General features: G+C 37.8%; 1 protein-coding gene and 1 long non-coding RNA gene across 3 annotated transcripts in view; both read left to right on the forward strand.

Moving 5' to 3' along the window:
* The window catches only part of PTPRN2 (protein tyrosine phosphatase, receptor type N2), a 645,766-nt gene that overhangs the window by 473,223 nt on the left and 154,373 nt on the right, over positions 1 to 18,170 (forward strand). The gene's annotated exons all lie outside the window — the stretch shown is intronic.
* LOC113969384 lies at positions 157 to 13,888 on the forward strand. 2 transcript variants are annotated; one of them, XR_003534842.1, is made up of 4 exons: positions 157 to 189; positions 576 to 644; positions 12,051 to 12,314; positions 13,811 to 13,888. It is a non-coding gene; the product is annotated as an uncharacterized LOC113969384 (long non-coding RNA). The 2 variants fall into 2 exon arrangements; XR_003534841.1 differs by lacking the exon at positions 576 to 644 and having other exon boundaries at positions 163 to 247.

Raw genomic sequence — 18,170 nt, forward strand, 5'->3', positions numbered from 1 at the left:
GGTGCTTTTGCTGTATTTACTGTATTGAAGAGTGCTGTGTTTGAAGGACAGGCTTCAGAGAAAATGGATGAGCATTCTTTTTATCCAGACCATTATGACACAGTGGTCTATGACTCTGGAGGCTGGGAACCTCACATGAAAATCCACTGCCCAAAACCCAGAAATAGGAGTGCAGCAGATGCTACTCCTGTAAGCAAAAACTTGGCTGTTGTTTTTCACTGTGCTGGTGAAGGATGGAAAAATAAAGGTGATGAGAACAGTAAAAATCAAAATCCAAACTGAACTGTAGAAAGGTGATATTTGTAACACCTACTGTATTCATATGCATGTGTGCCACCACAGGTCACCAAATAGTTATTTAAACAGAGAGTTGAAAAGGAAAAACATGTAACTGGCTTTTATCGCAGTGATTGTCCTGGAAATGCCTTCATATCTCTTTAGATTTGTCACTGGAAAAGTCCTCTTGCTCTCATTTTGTGCTAGTCTTGGGGCTTAGCTCTTAATGCAGCCCTATAAAAACACAAACCTGTAATACATGCCTGATTTCAGCGGCAAAAAGGCTTTTGTTCCTACAGTGGCCTCCCTTTGCTGAAAATCTGCTCTGCGTGAGCTTTCTCAGTGTGTAATTACTTGAGGATCTATAGGTAAGACTTTTCAGTACTTAAATAACTGGTATATGAAAACTCCATGGTGAGGCCTTTCATAAATCAGAGGAGGCTTTGGTGCAATTGATTTGATGATGCAGTTCACTCTGGGGGCTGTGAATGGTAGAGTCTAATGAAGAATATTGAAAAGGTTACAGAACTTTCTCTTGCTCTGTGTGTTTTTTGTTTTGAGGCTGATACTTGAATGGTAGAAACAGTCAAGTTATTAAACCCCACATCTTTCAATTCTATTTACAATACATATATCTTCATTTGAAAACACACATTTGTCCATGTTTTTTCTTTTGGCAGTGCAAAAGTTATTGTTTCTGTCTAACCGTTATAGGTTTCTCTTTCTCAAGCTAACTACTGTTTTTTCTCATGCACTTACTGCAAAAAAAGTACACAAAAATTCAATGTAGACCTGTGCTGTACTAAAGGTGTTCATGAAAGAACATACTACATATATATTTGGGCTGGTGTTTCCACAAAATATCAGTGAATCCTTTCTGTGAAGGACAGCACAGCTTTCCACCAGTGCACATGGTTCTTTTTTCCTATGTGTCTTTCTGGAATTATATGTCTGGATTTCAGTAAAATATATAGTGATGTTAACTTGGATTTCTTAATTTAGTCAAAAAGACTCGTGTGTCTTTCAATGCTTCTTTCGTTGCTTTTGTGTTTGGTTTTTTTTTCAAGATAGCAGAAAAGACTAAGGGTGTCTTATTCTGCTTTGGCTGAAAAAATCTTTAGATAGTGGTGTTAAGATTATGGCACAAAGGCAAATGCCATTGCACTCATACTGCTTTTACATAGCAATCACGTTGTACCAGAAATAATAATCTCTTGGTAAGCTAATTTCAAAATGATGATAATGACATTGATCTCCTTTCTAAAGTGCTTTGAGATTTACTGATGAATGTCTCGATGCAAGAAATAGATATAAATTACCATCAAAAGCATTCATGTACAGAAATTCCAAAGAAAATTATCAGAAAATTTAGGTTCCAAAGTTTAATACTGCTGTTGAGATTCTCTCTTCTGCCATTACCATCAGTAAAGAGTGAAAATGAATTTGAAAATATGCAAGGCCAGCAAAGTAACCCTATGTGTGAGCCCCCCCTGCTGCCTCTGGCTGCCATTACCTGCCAAGCCTCTTCCCAAGATCACTCCAGAGCTTGCTTAGGAGCTTCAAGGAGAAGCAAAGGGGACATAGTGGCTGGGACAAGGATCAAATTCATTCAAGAGAGAGGTCAAATTGGGAAGGGATACTTTTTTTCCTCCAACCATAACTCTGAAATATGTTTCTAGAAAATGAAACTTTTGACAGACTTTATCAAAGCTAATAATAATATTTTCTTTCAAAGGTGTAACTATTATTTTCAGAATTTCATCAAATTAAAAAAATATTCAAAATATATAGGACGCTTCGTATTTTTGCAGCCTTGACAGAAGATTTTAATTTCACTGTTATTTTATGAAAAATAACCTCTTCTCTGCTAAAACTTTTAAATGCTGTGTTTCTGATAGAAAAGATTTGGAAACTCAAGTGTAAGGATTTATACTCTGCAGCCTTGCAGCTTCTTTGTTCATTTTCACCTGCTCAGCAGGAGAGGAGAGTGGAGTGAGTGCTACAGCAGGAACTGTAGCACATTATGCTTTTTGTGCAGAAGTATCAATATCTAGGCAAGGCAGTGAAGGACTCAGTCCCCTGGGAGTTATCCAAGAAAACAGGCTGCACCAAAAGTTGTGGTCCTTCAAGTAGGAGGTAGGGTTGCTCAGGAAAATTGTCTTTCAGACTACATTTAAAATTTAGCATCTATGGCTAGAAATGAGGCCATGACAGATGTTGCAGCTCTTGGATGTGCTGTTTTATAACTGGTGCCAGTATGAGCCACAGTACAAGCGTAAATGCTCTGTTTTGGTAATTCTGTAGAATTACTATTTGTTTGTATTTTGGCTTTCCTTGTTCAATTCCCAGTACATGCTGAAAAAAAATAATTTCTCATTTTGATGAAGACATAAAGGAGATTGGGAGGAATCCCATCTATAAGTACATCTATGTGTCTCTCTGCTCTCGTATCTAACAGATATCTATCTGGTATCTCTGGAAAGCCAATGGAAGGAGAAAAATACAGAGCTAGGTTGCCCACTACTGCAACTAATGAGCTGCAGTGTTAACAATGTAGAGATAATGATGGCAGATTTGGGGAGGAAAATGAAACTGGGAAGACTGCAGGTACTCAAGCAAAGAAAGCTGCTTCATGCCAGCACCCTGAAGGTGCTGTTTTTTCTGTGAAACCTGTTTTGAACTGCTGTGTCAGTCCCTGAAGGCTGGAGATTTTATGTGGAGCTTAGGGACTTTGGGTCTTGCTGAGAGTGCTGTGGGAGAACAAGGTAAAGCTTTTTCAGAGATTACCTTTAAAATACTAAAAAAAAAAATTTCACATAAGGTTACGTTTTCAGAGGAACCGTATAGAGATTCAAGGCAAAACATGTGCTGTTAAACTGAAAGTGATTACTTTGTACATAAAATAGCCCTGGAAATGCTGGGTTAAATATGAAGTAGACTTCATATTTTATTCCTAAGAATTGTGTGCATGTGTTCTAAATTGTTAAATAGTTGCTCTCTATCAGTCTGAAAGCTGCTAAACTTCACCAGTGTATGAAGGTGTGGAACGCTGGCATAGCCTCCAAAATGAAAAAGACGTTACAGGTTTTATCTGAAAGTCAATTATAAGATTGTCAAGAGTTTGGGGGGCTTTGGCTTGGACTAAGCTGTTGTTTATAAGTAGTCAAAAGAAGGAAATGATTGCCATTGCTTGGCAAAATTTAGCACTCCTGTTTGACTTGAGAATCCCTTCATTGCTTAACTAACATTGGTATCAAAAATGATGCCAAGGTTCTACACTTTTCTTCAGATGTATGTGCTGCTAGCTGAAAGCCTAGAAATTCTTATGCTGTGGAACTTGTGGTAATATAGTGTCAAGCTGTCTTATGTAAAACTTTCAGGGAATTGGGAATCCATCACAACTCCTTAAGAAAACTCTTTGAAGGCTACAGTTGACCTTGGATTTATAATTGTCATGTTTTTGACATTTCCTTTCTTATTTAAGGTGTATATTCTCTTTACACTGTCTTCATCACAGATACAAGCTGAGATTGATGAGACCCATCCATTAATTCCAACTTCTTTTTCATGACACATGTCTTGCACATCTCCTGTCCTATCTCCAGCCTATGCTTTTCATATTAAGTAATAGTCTGAACTTGTGTAAAAGCAGTTGACTTGTAGAGATACAGTGGAAACTTGGTCTTTCCAGTTAATATAGTTTAACCTCTTCATTTTCAAATGTGATTCTTTTCAGGGGTGCAAAGTGATGATAATTTTATTTTACACGCAGGAAGTCATTGGAACTTGGCCTAAATTTAAGGCAATGCCTGACCCCTTTGAGGGGCTGAGCATGCAGTCCTCATTGCCTTGCCAGATTAGGCCTCCAGTAATTTGTGACTTGATTCCCATCCTGTTTTGTGCCTGGTTTATACCATTGACTTTAGCATTGTTATTTCTCCTCTAAACTCGTCTTGGGCATCTACCCTGAAGCCTCAACTTAGTTATCTTATTAATTAGTGAAACAAGAGTCCTTCCTTTGTTGTACCTGCTGCAGGATGTGCTGTAGTGTGTGTCCATAAGGAAGGTCCGGTTACTCCAGAACTGGAAAGAACACAAACAAAGGACACAATGCAAACACCAAAAAGAAAATAATATAACAGTCAAAAAGGCAGGGTATCTTCCTTAATTTAGCCAATCCTGAAATAAAAAACATACTTTATTGACATCCTCACTTTAATCACACTGCAGAATCTGAAGGACATTTCTGAGATAAGTTTAGCAAAGGATTCCTGTTACAGTTGCTCTGGTTTATTTAATCTGCCATTTTTGCTTTCTGACCTGTCAATAAATACTTTGTTGTAAAAGCTGATGGGAAGTGACCGCTGTGCTATTAGTGAGGTGGACATTCTAATAGTGGCACAACCTGCTAGACTGCTGGGCAAATAAAATGCTGGTTTTAGGAACCTTTCTCTCGGGTGAAATAAGGAAATCTTGGCTGACCTGAGCACAAAGAAGGTGAGTATAGGGAAATTGCTTTTATGTCACCTCAATTCACCTGTTTGTTATTTTTCTGCAAAGAGTTAAACAAAGTCTTTAGAGGAGGGAAAGAGGAAATGGAAGACGGAAATCAAGTACAGTGGAATGGTATGAGACTGGGGGAGCTGCCAGAAGTGGCCAGTCCTTAGTGAAAGGGACCTGAGAGCGTGTTACAGCTTTGAATCCTGCAGACAAAAATTGCATGGAGGTTTAGGCAGGGAGAAACATACACAGACACCTCCATTGTATCTGCCCCCTTGATGAGTAACTACTGCTCTGTTCTCATAAGCGTGGTGGTGTTTTTTTCATTCATTAAAGAAGTTTTTAAAATGCTAGCAAGAGTGGTAATCCACACTGACATAATGTGGAGTGCTGATAGCTGCTGCTCTGACACCAGACTAGCCACTGGCTGTGGAAACCCAGCTGGTTAAATGAGGACACGTAAGTTCAGATGACCACTTAAGTTATATTTAATTTTGAGAAATCTCACAAGAATTTGTATTTTTTTTAGAGAAAATAGATATTGTCTTCTCTTTGCCTCCATTGCCACCTAAGCAAAACAAAAAATGTTTTACTCTGCAAATAAGTGACTTTACAAATGCAATTAATTTTACTCTTGAAGTACATTTTCTAGATGTTTTGAACAACTTCAGGTAATTTAAAAGCAAGGAAAGGACATGGGTGGCAATAAAGGGAGAATTAAGAGAAAAGTGTATATACGTTGAGGAGGGAATGCCATAACACTAATCCTGCCATTGGCTATTGGTGCAGAACCCAGACCCCATGCCTGTTCAGAACCACAGGGTAAGAGTCAAAGAAGTGTTGTGGGTTTTAGTGTTTGTAGACTGCACCTAAGAGATTTTTTTTCTCCCCCCAATTTGGACTCTTTATCTCGAGGCTGTTGGCTTTGGTGAGCCAGCCAAACTCTGCCTGAGCTGAATGCTGGGTGTTGCATGTGTGCATAAGCACGCAGCAAAAGCTTAGTTATTGTCTATATTATCTCTGTGCACTGGGCTGTGATTTTTCATTTCGCAGCTCTGTCGCAAATTGGTGTGCTTGAACTGGTGACACAAAGGAAAGGATTTGGACATATATTGGCATGGGTTTCATTAGCCACTGCACTGCCCTGGTCTGAGCTGCTTTTACAGATAAATCCTGTATTCTTACCCCGGAAGTAAGCAACAGAATAATTCTTTAGGGGTACTTTGTGTAATCCCCATATGGGAACAGTCACATCTTATTTCATTTTACAACAGCAGTTTTGTTCAGCTAAATGCTTTCCTTTCCAGAGAGGTGTGAAGGTTGAAAATAGCTTTTGTTTGGTTTTTAACCTGTGCTACATGTCTGTGTCAAGTTATAGAAACCCTAAATACGTTTGCAACCCACAAACCCTGCTCTGGTTTAACTGCAACTTCACTAGCCATTATGATGCCCTTCAATTTCCATAATCTCAGTAAGACAGAAGGGCTCCTCATACCTTGCAGGGTTTTTGAGATGGGCCAAGTGAAAGGTCAGTGTCCTGAAAAGAGGTTTGCCAACATGGGGCAAGTCAGGGTAGCTGAACCTCCTGATAGACAAAGTACAGAAATGGCATCATTTAATTATTTTGCTGCCTGCTCGAGTCTGAGGTGCTTTGGATGTTCTTCATATTGCATCCCTCAGCTATATTTATTCTCCCTGACCATTATAATTCTTTTTTAGCCCAAAGGCCATATTTACTGTGTTTATGCAGATATTAACACACTTTCAGAGACAGCACAAACTGGGAGCTCTGAGGCTGCGTTTCCGTGGACGTCGCTCTTGGCATCAAAGGCAGCATGAGCTGCTCCTGCTCTTCTCCTCTTCAACTCCATCTGTTTACTCCATTTAGCTCCAACTGTTCACTCCAGGGGTGGCTCCTCAGTTGTGCCATTGCCACTTCTTGCAGGGCTACAGATGAACTGGCTGACCTCAGCTGAATTAAAACTATGCTCAGTCCTTTTTTTAATTCTTTAACAGGATTAGTTGTAAGTTGAGTTTCTCAATCTAGTTCACCACAAGGTCACACAAACAAACAGATCTGCAGGACTGAGGGACAAAGGCAGAAAGAGTCACCTGTTTTCCCTCCCAGAAATGTGCCCTGAAATGGTGACATGAAGCACAGTGAGGTGTCGGGACCAATACAGTTATTAAAGTCCTTGTGCCTGAGATTTTGCTTCCCTTATTAGGATGATTAGAGATAACTATGGGACAAAACTGTGCGCTCTTAACACCTTCTCAGAACTGCAGAGAAGGTGAATGGGCATTTAAGGTTGGAGTTTGGTTTATTGTTACGTTTGGCTTTTAAACTGTCTTCTACCCTCCTGTGCAATATATTCTAATTCCTCTTTATTTATATCCTGTAATTTTTGAGATTGCCTTTATCATCTGATTGCTATCCCTTTCCCAGCCATGCAGGAACAAATTTTGGCTTTCTTTGCTAGCTCACCTTTTAACTTCTCTTGTTCCTCTGCTCCTGTCTTTTTCACACTGAATGCTGATGAGGTACTATTTGGTCTGTCTTCAGCAGTCATTTTCTGGGTAATTTCTTTAAGCAGCAAACACTAATTCCTCCCACTCTTTAAAGTGCCATATGGGATCAGATTACCAGATTAAACATGAATCCATTTTTGGATAGCATTTCTGTCCCATGCTAATTCTATTAAAATTATTGACTCTCTGGCCAAAAGAACTGCCTTCTAAAGACTTACATGAAGCTATTTTCAGGCTAGAACAAGAAGGGCAAAGGGCAATTTTTAAATGTTGTTTCGTTTCTTTATCTCAAAGTTTGCACTTATGCAAACATATTGCCAAGTGGATTCCATTTGTTCACGTTAACAGGAACTGCTACAAATGCAAAAATATGTTTTTAGCAGTTATCTTCCTATGAAGCATTTCCAATCCCAGCTGACACATGCAATAATTTTGAAAGATCATGTGGGGGGCCTCAGCAAGGGAATGTGGCCCTAGAGATTATGATCATCATTCAGACAGTAAAGTTGCAGACATTTTAGGAGCAGATGATAGTTTACAGGCTGTATTTGATAGCCCTGACAGAGCTAGATATTTGTTAAAAGAACTGGGATGAGGAAAGTGTTTAAAGGAATAACACTGTTCTCCTGGATGAACATTTCTGATGCATTACTACGTAGTGGGTGGACTGGGCTTGATAATCAGGGAGGAGCAGCCTGGTAGTAACCAGGTACTTTGCGTTATTCTCTCTTGTCAGTTTTATATTTATTTGCTGAGGCTGTGAGTAATGCATGGCTCAAAGGCATGGTTTCTGCTCTAGAAAGGAAGAATGTACTATGTTTAGTCTGTGGCTGAAAGGTAGCTGCTTGATTTCCATACCCAACCCACTGGCTCTCCTCTCCCCTGCTCAGGAAGTGTTATGGTGCAGTGTATGGGAATTCCTTCACACTGGAGGCTTCTGAGGGACAGGGGACTACTCCATCAGCCAAAAATGGCATAAACAAGATTTAAAATCATTAGCATGGCTTCTGCCATTATGCTCTCAGCAGATATTGTAAACTTGCAGGATTTGATTCATCATTTGCATTGGTGCAAAATTGGCCGTGACTGCCAAAAAACAATTGACTGTTCCTTCACAGCTGTTTTCTAATTACATTAGAATACTGTGGTGCCTAATGCAGCTGCTCAGCCATGGTGTGGACCTGCCTTCTCCCAGAGGGACCTTTCCAGAACAGCAACAATTGCTTTGAGATGAAATCTATAGCAGAGGTGGCTTGTACACAGGTAGCAGTGACACTTCAGTCATAGCCAATTCACTTCTTTCCTGGGAAGCTATCCCACAGGACAGAAGACTGCTGAGAAGTCAGAGTTTAGAAGAATAACACTAAAATCATCAAGTCATCTCACATCATGCTGGCACACAGCCCAGGAGCTTGTAAAAATGCAACTTCATCAAACAGAAAGGACTTACCAGAAAAGGAACGGAACAGAAAGGAAAATACCTTCCAGCTCTAACTTCTGATGTTCCTGTGCTTCATAAGCCATGTGCAGCTTTTGTTACCCTGTTTCCAGCTGTATGTGGTGGAACTGGAAGAGCTGAAGAGAAGGTGACAGCCTGAGCAGAGGAATTGAGAAGTTTCTGTACAGGCAGAGACTGAATGCACCAAATCTTTTCACTCCGGGGAAAAAGGAGTCTCACAGTGTGCATAACAGTGTTAGCAGCAAAGATGTAAAGGGATGTGCAAAAGTATAAATGATCTAGAGGGTGCAGAAAGGAATTGATCATCCCCTGCTACCACAGAATAAGAAGCAGAGGCACTGCTAGGCAGCAGGAAAATACTTTTTCTTCATAATGTAAAATAAATTGAGGTTTTCATTGGTACAAGGTGGTTTGGATATCACCACATGTTTAAAAAGGTTTAAGAAAGGATTAGACAAATTCAAGACAGAAAGTTGCAACCAAGTTTGTTAAATACAGTGGTCTGGATACAACTTCCAGTTTAGGAAAACACAAAGTCTTCAACTGACAGAAACTAGAAGTTTGTGTTAGGGAAATATCATCTTGCAGCTTTGGGCTGAATGCAGAGAGATTAGTAAAAAGATAATTTTTCATCTTTCTTCAGTTCTCTGGATATTTTATATGCTTTATCTTGTGAGAATGTACTGCTGAGACTCAAGCTTGGAAAATTGTTTTATTATTATTTTCATACTTCCCTTTTTCTGAGGGGAAGAGGTTCCCATTACACCCTGCTTCAGCCTGTGCTCTGCTGGTAAACTTCAAGGAACACAAACTTGTTTTCCCTCTCCCCATCTTTCGTGCTTCTCAGACAACTGTTTTGGATTTTTTTGTCTATCATGTCACACTCCCTTGGTCTCTTTTATGTTGAGCTGAGGATACTTGGAAGAGGACTTGAGGCAGGAACAAGCATATCCTCAGGCAAGAGCTAAAAAGCAGTTAAACTGGCTCAAGTAGCAAACACGAACAGAGTACAACTCTAGAGTTGGTCGTCTGTAAGGGAAAATTTACTTGTTCAGGTACAAGGTGCCTTTGGCCTAAGGCAAAGGAGAAATGAGAAAGGAGAAAGGAGAATGAGAAATGAGACATATCCTTATGGGGTGACCTGGCTTTTTTTTGTGGTTTTCACAGGCAAAGACAGACTAAAAACATCTTAACCTGTAGATTTTTTTTGTCTGCAGGAAATGCTTGGCCATATTGAGTTTCTATTTAAGCAGTAAAGAAGTTATCATCTTTTTACAGTTGAAAAGATAATGAGGAGGCAAATTAAGTGTAAACCAACAAGATGGGAATGTCTGAGTCAGAAGATGGTCTAAAACAAGACAGAAGCAGATTGCCTTCACTGCACTGATGAGTTACTTGATGTCCAGATAGGATATTACCTCTTTTAGTTCTAAAGAAGATTTAAGAGAAGAGTAGAAGTAAATATTAATACCTATTATTTTATACATATAGTATAAAATGTTTATAACACTGCCTGCTACCACCCACTGGTTTTTTTAACATCACTGGGAAAGAGCAAATATAAAGTAATATATAAATAATATAAAATAATTATTCGATAACACTAAAGCTATTTTAAAACAAATGTTTTAAAACATTTCTTAAAACTGAGTCAAATGAAGATACCAAACAGGGAGCCTAAAGATTGCTTGTGCATATTTTTCTTTTTCTTGTCTGCAAGCAACATATGTAAGAAAAATCAAATCTCTTCTGATTTGAGCAATATGGTTACAAAGTTTAACAACATTTAAAAAAATAATTGTCAGAGCATGATTTAAAGAATTTTAGACATGCTTAATGGTGTGATGGAAAGAGTAACCTAAGTTAGCTTTGCTAAAGGCTTTCATTATCCTCTGGGTTATATTGACAAAGATGATTCATATATCTTACTAAAAATAATTAGAAATGGAAGGTGGGTGTTTAGTTTTCTTCCTGTCCTACAGAGATTATTGTAGAGGATGACACAGTAGCTGTCATGTGAGAGAACTCAATAGTAGGGGCAAGTAGAATGGCTTAACTTAGCTCGTCATCTCAACTGAAGTGATTAAACAGTTTAGAATTAGGGGTGTTTGGGTTCTTTTTTTTTCATTTTCCCATTATATATTTTAATACCCTGGAGCCCCTATTCAGATTTGTGCTTCAGTGCTTAATGATGTAAAGAGAGAGGGAGGGTTCCTGCTCTTTGTCACTCCCATATCTCACTGGCTAAACATGGCCATCTGCTGAATTTGGGGGCTGCAGGCTGACAGACTTGCCAGTGCATATAAGAAGTAGGAGTCTTATTTTTGGGACCACACAAATAAGGACAGCTGCAGCTAGTGACACCTCGAAACATGACTCTGTGAATATTAAATATTGCCAAAGGGATGACAGGAAAACTACTGGCATCCTTTTAAAAAGCTATTGTTTGGTACAGAAGGGTTAAAAGGGAAAAGTGCTATGGACAAAGGCTTTAGATAACCCACAACAGGTTGCATCTGGGCTTGTCTGTGCCACATTTGCTACTCTACAAAAGTTTTATAGATCCATTCAGAGCTGTTATCACTGATAATGATGATGACCTTGTTTCTGTCTAGCAATGGAAGGTCCTTTGATGTTTCCCCTTCTCATTGATGAGAAGCGAAGTAAGGTTCTGAGTCAGGAATTTCCCCTGGTGAGGTGGAATTGTGTAACAGACAATTAGATCCTACAAGATCCCAAAAGGACACACATGAATTACATCTAAATTTTCCATCCGAGACATTTTTCCTACTTGAAATAAGACCTGAACCTGGCTGGTAAATTCACACTACAATTCTTGTTTATTTTTCTGTGTAAGAGAACTCCAAACATGAGTAGGGTTATCCTACCTTCTAGAGAAAGTATTCAGTGGAAACAGGAGATGTGCATCTAACATTCCACCTAACACTTTTCTAAAATTATTTAAACTATCAAACAAGAAAACCGTAGTTCAGATATGTTGGTGGCGTGGTGTTGGAGATATATAGTAGATTTGTTTCACTTGTAATTTCATCAAGAGAAGGGAAAAGTTACAAGAAGTGTCTGGTATTTAATTATTATTATTATAGTGTATTATTATTATTATTATTATTATTGAGGTTTCAAAGATATACCTTATAAGATAGGGAAATAGCCAATCTCTTGCCCAGGTATCTCTGTGTAGGACACAAAAACTGGGACTCACAGAGGATATATCCAGATGACCGTGACATTTTTAAACTTCTTTGCTTTCTACCCTTTCTTCCAGATCAGCTAGACAGCATCATCTTTTAGAGAAAATTGCAATAATAAGGAAAGTGTCTGGGAGTAGAAGTAGGATGTTGTGAAGATACACTGGAAGGAATTTGTGAGAAAATATAGTAAGGGCAAAGAGGCTCCTTTCAGCGCAGAGTAGGGAGGATGGGGAGCAGTCACAAAGTGGTCAAAGGTCCACAACAGCAACAAGCACTGACAAAATTTGTTTTGCTGTATTGTGATTCAGAGTCATCTTTCAGCAGTAAAGTTCTGTAAGGTAGGAGGATGGTGGTTCTCTAAATCTGGAAGGTTATTCAGTGAAAATCATTGCTGATGAATTTTCCCTATTATCCTGAAAGCAGTTCATAATTTTACAGACAGCATAAGACGTAGTAAGAGCATGACCCCTGGGGTCTACTGAATAGTAGCAAGTAAAAGTTGAGACAATATGGAACCACTTTGCATTAAAAAAAAAATAAAATAAGAGTAATTGTAATTTTTAAATCCTAGATTAAAAATGTAGGTGTTAAGTCAGAGAAGCACATGTTTACAGATTTCATAGTTTGATGAGTTTTAAGTGAATAATGTATTGACCCTATATGTGTTCTTGTGCATTTAAGTAACAACTACAATTTTCATTAATGCCCAGAGCTGTTATAGAGATACCTTTCATTTTTCTTTGTTGCATTTGGGTGGTATTACCCATTAAACTGTTTCTCAGTAACAGTGAATATGTTTATCTTTCAGGAATATATCAATAGATATTTAGATTCCTGTTCACTGCTAAGAATATTGAAATGTACAAATCAATAGATCAGTCATGGTTGTTTGAAGAGGTTTCTGGTTTGGTGTACATCTGCCTTTACACCCTCAAATGGCATGCCATCAAGGGTACTTGCTTTCACGAAAATCAGTACCTTTTGTAGTATCTTTTAATTTTAATTAATTTTTTTTATCTTTTTGGGCACACGGAATTATTCTAAAGAGCACTTTTGAAGACTAGGTTGATATTGGATTTTAAAGCAATTTTGGATATTAAAGCAATTAAAAGCCAAGAATATGTTTACTTTAGTTTGCTGTAACAAATTTTCTGTTTACCAGTGGAACTGTATGAATACAGAATGTTTCCATTTATGCTCATGACTGCTAAAAGTATATATGGCTCTATAGAGACGTTGGGTATCAATATTGTATGCCTTTTCACTTTCTGTTAGAGAATGGATAATTTAGGTCTAACTTGAAAGAGCACTTGGCTTCAATGATTCTGGTAATTGAAATGTATGGGAATTCTGTTCAAATACAAATCTAATCAGGATATCACTGATAGCCCAAGTGAAATTCAGAGTGCTCTAATACTTTGATCTATGAAGGTCTTTTCTAGTAGGAAGGGGAATTAGTCTTGGTGGCTAAACAAACCATGTTTACTTTCTTTTATTTTCCTTTACCTCAGACATGTTTATGTTTGAAGATCACTCCAATTTTATTCATTTTTTGTTTTCTCTCTTTGTGTTCACTTCAAATGCCCTCTCTTCCAATTCTTCTGTGTGATTCCTCAGATCTCTTCTTTTCCACAGCAGTGACCTGATACTGCTGTCTTACTCCTGTCTTGCAAAAAAACCCTCAGCAGCAACAGTATTTTAGAATAATAGAAGGCAGTTGCTTTATTGTAATTTAAAAATTGAGCCAATTCTAACTGTGCATGAAGTGCAGCCTCAGCAGCTCTGGGTCTGGCCTCTTTGATAGATAATTATCTGAACAATTCCTTTTTTTGAGGGAGAGTACCAGGATGTCAGATCCACAGCTAGCCAAAATCGATGACCTCCAAATTCACAATATTCGGAAGGAAATCAGATGAGTTTTCTTGACAGTCTGTTCTTTGGTTTTCATTGCCTCCATGTAATTAGTATGTCCCTGCATCATATTTCAGAAGCCTTTTCTCATCATTGTGCTTCTTTTGTCACAGGGTCCATCGCACCACACTTCACTAAAATACCCGACATTTGTTAATGACATCTCTGATTTGATGCCTCTATCACTTTTGTAACAAAAAGGCTTTGCACTTCTGCTAGTAATTACTATTTATGGCAAGAGAAGGACAATTCAATGGCTGTGGTACTTTCCGTTATTCAGAAAGACATAAAATTAGTTTTTTTCAGTTCAATTTGCTCTCTTTGACCCAAATTTACAAAGCCTTAATTTTACCTAAGTCCCTGTGTTTGCTACTTACTCTTGAGCAACAACTTCTTACCAACCCAGACCTTCTGATGGATATTCAAAAAAAGGGGAGAAACTACAAGTAAGAGTGCATATTTCCTTGCCTTCTCTGCTGGGGTGCCTATATATGAACAATCCACTGCTATGTTAGACATAATCAGTTTGGTTCAGAATGAGATAATAATAGGGGTGTAAGTGGAAATTCAGTAATTTGATTCTCATCTTATAGTTGTATGTGTGTGTGTATTAATTAATAGTAATAATAATAGTATTAATAATAGTAATAGTACTAATACTAATAAGTAGTAGTAGTAGTAGTAGTAGTAGTAGTAGTAGTAGTAGCAGTAGTAGTAGTAGCAGTAATGTGCCACCTTCCTCTCTTCTCTTCTGCCTGCTGTACTGGTAGAGTTTGGGGAGTTTCTCAGTGAACCAAACCAGAGAATTTAGACCTAATATGGAAATGTCAGTTTTATTTACAGGGCTTCAAATCTTTCATGTAGCTATGCTACATCAGTTTGGTGGCACCAGGTTAGATTCTTGCCAGATAGATCCATTCTAAGTGAGAAGATAAGAGAATTGTAACTTTCTCATACACGATTTGAATTTTGCAACTTCTAGCTTTAATTTTATCTTTTTTTAACTTTACACTAAGATTTCTGAGTTCCTCAGCCAGCTAAGGCAGATGAATATTGATGAGGTGTACTAATGGAGATAAGTGATTTTAACCTAGATATGTTTTTTTTTTCCTTTTTATCATTTGTGCCTCATAGATATGCTGTGTTACTGTCATTCCAACAGACTTCTAGTTCAGTTTACCTGAGCTGTTGTGGACAAGGAGATTTTTTGTGTAAGGTTTATGGTATAGTTTGACTAGTGCTGTTTTAATGTCTGTGTCAATAGGGTCTTAATCACACTGAAATCTCTGGATCTCTTAGATGTACCAGGAGTTCTCCAAGGAAATCAGAATTGCAAAGGCTGGAGAAAGCCCTGGAGGCTTTCCAACTTAATTAGGAGTGAACTCCTTCCCTGTAAATGAAGTGGTTCTTTAAAATGACTTAGAGTCTCCATTGGCATCTTCTGACAGTGCTATGATGGAGTACAAAATATTATTAGAATGATGTTCCCCTCTTGTGACACTCTCTTTCTCTCATGTATCTTATAGAAATAGCCATATTTTGTGATTACCCGGAGCATTATTTTCCTTGTACTGAGACAGAGTAAAAAAAAAAAAAGGTTAAATAGTTTTAAAACCACTGCAAAATAATAGATCTCTATAGCCTTGCAGTCTGAACTTTTCTATTTTTAAATACAACATTGTGAATGTGGAACAATCATTGACGGAACAGTTCTTTAATTAATGGATGAGATAAAATGATTTATAATAGACTTAATCCTATAAAGGGTCACTGTCTTGCTATACTACACATTTAAATGATGGTGCTGTATTAAATAAATTGCACATCATAATATTTATTGTTTTATTAAACACCTTTTTCTGCAAAGAAGATGTGATTTTCCACATTGGTCAGGTAATTCCTACATTCCACAAAACTGTGAAAAACTATTTTCCTTCAAGTTAACTGAGCAACACCAAATTTGAAATAATGGCAGATAAGCTTGAGACAAGCATATGCACAACACAAGCAGTTCACATTCTTCAAAATTTGCTCTAAAATCCCTTATTTATAGATGATTTCTCTATCTTTCTTCCTCCTGTGTCATTTAACAAGCAAAATATTGCCTAACATTCTATTTATATATCGTAAATCACACACAGTAGCACTGAAACACAGTTTTTCTGCTTAATTCAAAATGAGCCAGAGTCTACTTATGGCTCACTAGAGTAAACATGGAATAGCTGTATGAAGGTGGTTGAAGTAGCCAGGATTTACACTGATGTTACACTCTTGCTTCTGGTAAGTTGCTTTCTTTTTGGGAAATCATTAAAGTGTGAAAGGTTTTATATGTTAATCAATTCATCACAGTAAAGTTTGGTAAATATTTTAAGGAAGGGTTCTTCTCTGAGGAAGAAAAAGACCAAAGAAAATTTATCTGAAGGAACTTGTAATGCAGCTGATGGATATATGGAAAAGCAGATACAGGGCCTAATTGTTTCTGTTTTCCTGAAGTTACTCCAGGTATTTGACTGGTATAATTGACAGAAATCAGTTCTGAAGATTTTTTCTGTGTTTTTTTTCATCTATTTCAACAACTGCAGAGAACCTTAAGAAAAGGGAGAACGTTGAAGTCGCTGATATTGGGTGATGTTCACTGAAGGCACCAGTCGTTTTACAGGGAAGATCATTATCCAGTTTTGAAATCAATTCCTGTTACAATAAAGCCCTTTCTGAATATTCTAGGTTTTCTTTCAGAGTACCAGTATAGACATTTTCGTTTGCTGCGTAATTTGGTGATACCCACCTGCAAATATCAAGAAGGCCTCCATCCAGACTTTGGCCCCAGTGTGCCAGTGTCAATGTTCTGAGGTAGAGCTAGTAATCTGCTAATGAGTTTTTTCTAATTATTGGTTCTTTTCATGAATCAAGGCTGTTTGAAAACTAACATTAAACAGAGGTTTAAGTGCAAAATATAAAGGAATCTTCTGGTTGGCTTCTGAAAGAACATGAAATTGTACATGAAGCTCATCTGCTCTTTCAATGCAGTTGTGCAGAGAAGGAGAAATTACTTGCTTATTTCAGGACAGGAGTGTTTTAATAAAAAAAGAAGAATGAAACCGGGTGAGTTTAGCCATTATTGCTTTGATTGCTGCTGGCTCATTAGCATTGGCCACGCTCCTTCAGATTAGCAGTAATTAAACTGTGAAATCAGACCGATTGCCTTAAGCTGAGACACCATACCAGGCTGTCAAGAGAAATCACAGGGGATAAATCAAGGGCCCTGTGCATCTCGGATCACCCTTGGCATGGGTGAGAGTGTGAGAAGCGGAATAATGAGGACATTCAGTTTTTTGTATCTGGTGAACTCTCGGCAGACAAGCTTTGGAAGCGTTGTCATGACGATGACAACAGCAAGGATAAACTCTTACTCCCACTAGCTGTGGTTAATGAAGATGATAATGAAAAATTATGCCAACATTACTGCAATTTTTTTATTCCGACTGGCACTTGTAACCTTACGACTAATGACACAACACAATAGTGACAGTAATTGTGCATTGATAAATGGGGTAAAGATGCCGAAAAAATGTCTGACTCAAAGATATACAAGTTTAGTTAGCTGAGTAATTTCTTCCAATAAGCATTTTCTTTGTTCTTTGAACTCTCACTAGGTGGTTTTGGACTGTGCAAGCCAAAAAAACATCTCTAATCACTTTTTATTGTTTACTAAAGAATAGGCCCAGCAATTAAGGCAAAGAGCGCCTGTGTTTTATTTCTTCTAAGCAGAACAAACGCGATCAAGATAAATAACAGTAATAAAACAACAATAGTTTTTTACAAATTCTGAATGGGTTTACAAATTCAGTGTTTGTTTAACTGCTGGTTTCTGGGACATCCAGTTTGTCCCACTCCAAGTGTAAAGCTTTGGTGGATAAATCTCCAATTACATTATGTAATGGCTGTCTCAACCCCCCCCCATTGCCCCTGCCTAAATGCCACCATTTATTCAGATTGCATTAGAACTCATGTAAGTGTCCTTTTCAACCAGAGCTCCTAAATCCTGGCACAGGGAGAAGGATTTATAAATAGATAGAAAAATAGATAGATAGATAGATAGATAGATTAGATAGATTAGATAGATAGATAGATAGATAGATAGATAGATAGATAGATAGATAGATAGATAGATAGATAGAAACTGAGGGTGTAGTTTAACAATATGATTAAACCACTGTAAAAACTTTCTTCGAACCTACCCCAGCTATCTGTGTCCATTTTCTTTCTTGCATTAAGCCCATGAT

The sequence above is a fragment of the Neopelma chrysocephalum genome, unplaced genomic scaffold (assembly GCF_003984885.1).
Source record: "Neopelma chrysocephalum unplaced genomic scaffold, ASM398488v2 Primary Assembly neopelma1_72, whole genome shotgun sequence".
Lineage (NCBI taxonomy): Eukaryota > Metazoa > Chordata > Aves > Passeriformes > Pipridae > Neopelma > Neopelma chrysocephalum.